Raw genomic sequence first — 1,722 nt, forward strand, 5'->3', positions numbered from 1 at the left:
ATACAGATGAATGTCCATTTTGTATTTGTGTATTCAAAATGGTTAGGATAGATATATAGTTACATTCTCTCAATGAATAGAGGGATTTGTTCTAATAGTGTTTGTAAATAGGATATCATGTCCACATCTTGTACTGCAATTAACCACTAGGAAGAATGTATGCAATGTGTTGATTATTGAAACTGTCCTATCAATTCGGTTTGAAACTGTCTCATTGCTATTTGTTTCTCAATAAAATTATGGAAAAAAATAAATAAAAAATAACGTGCCAATTTTCATCTGAGACCACTTTGTCTGAAGGGCTTAAAAGGCAAAAGCAAAAATGAAAAAAGATATCCTTAAAAATGACAGGATGTTGTATTCTTCTAGTTTTGCCTTAAAAATGAAAGAATGGTGTGTGCCACACACAGCCAATCAGGATGGTGTATGCCTCTTGTTTCTTAGGAAGTTAGGGCAAGAGGATCACTTGACACAGGAGTTTAAGGCCAGTCTGATCAACACAGTAAGACTATGTCTCTAGATGAACAGACAGATAAACATGTGAAAGGAACTTCAAAACAATTGTTTTCACTACCAACAAAGCAGGTGGTTCCACATTTACTATATAAGGTCTTGGAAGCTTAAACTTCTAACATTCATAATTTTTTTATCACTTAGTGGAAAGATATTATTTTTGGATGTAAACCAAATCTACTTGTTCTTCAACTCTAGATACTGTGAAGCAGGGAATGGCTTCTGCCTTCGTCTTCCATTGCAAATGTGTTTCTACTTGATTGAGACCAAGAAAGGACATGTTCAACCTGAAATGACTGCCTTCTGGAAATTTTCAGAGTGGCAACAAGCATATAGAGCTGTGAATATTGCTACCTGGATCAATAACTTTCCTGCCAAAGAAAAGCAACGAAGATCAAATTTCATGGACCCAAAGAACTACTGGAAACTTCTTTCCCCCATGTGTGAAAGGATCACTTTTTATGACTTATAGAAACCAAAGCAGTCACTGGAATCAAAATAACAGCTAGCATTTATTTATCATTTAATATGTTGGACACTGTGCCAAGTAATATACAATGACTCATTTAATCCATAAAACAAACCATAGGCAGGTATTATTATTTTTTTCCTTCTTTTTATTTCCTTCTTGATAGATGAGAAGAAAAAGGTTAAATTACAAAGTAGGAATGAATGTATTGTTCACTTAGACAATGAGTCTAATTATGCATGTATATATAAATTGGAACATTTTCACTGTCTTACTTTTTGATTTTCTGTCTCTTGTTTGGTAAATGTTCTGTGCATTCATGGGATATTGCTAACTTCTTGATATTTTGAAGAAAAAAGAAATTTTGAATTCTGAAGAGAGTTTTGAAATTCAAGATATAAATTTAAAAAGGTAAAAGAAAATCTAATTTCACCAACAGGACAGTAGCAACTTCGACCATAGGTTTTGCATTGCAGAAAAGCATTGTATTGCTTTCTGTTGCTGGGGTGAAACTCATCTTTATAAATAAGTATCCTTGAGATTTCCTTCTGACTCAAGGGGAACAAGGTGCTCAACTAAATGCCTTGTTTTCTTTTTTTTTTTAAATTTTATTTGTGTGTGTGTGTGTGTGTGTGTGTGTGTGGCCAGTTCAGCCCACCAGGGGGCGGGGCTGGCTGGCATGTGGTGCTGGGGGATTGAACCGTGGTCCCTGTGCTTTGCTAAGCTTGTTCTAAGTAGGT

This window comes from Octodon degus, unplaced genomic scaffold (genome assembly GCF_000260255.1).
Source record: "Octodon degus isolate 3935 unplaced genomic scaffold, OctDeg1.0 scaffold00051, whole genome shotgun sequence".
In the NCBI taxonomy this organism is placed as follows: domain Eukaryota; kingdom Metazoa; phylum Chordata; class Mammalia; order Rodentia; family Octodontidae; genus Octodon; species Octodon degus.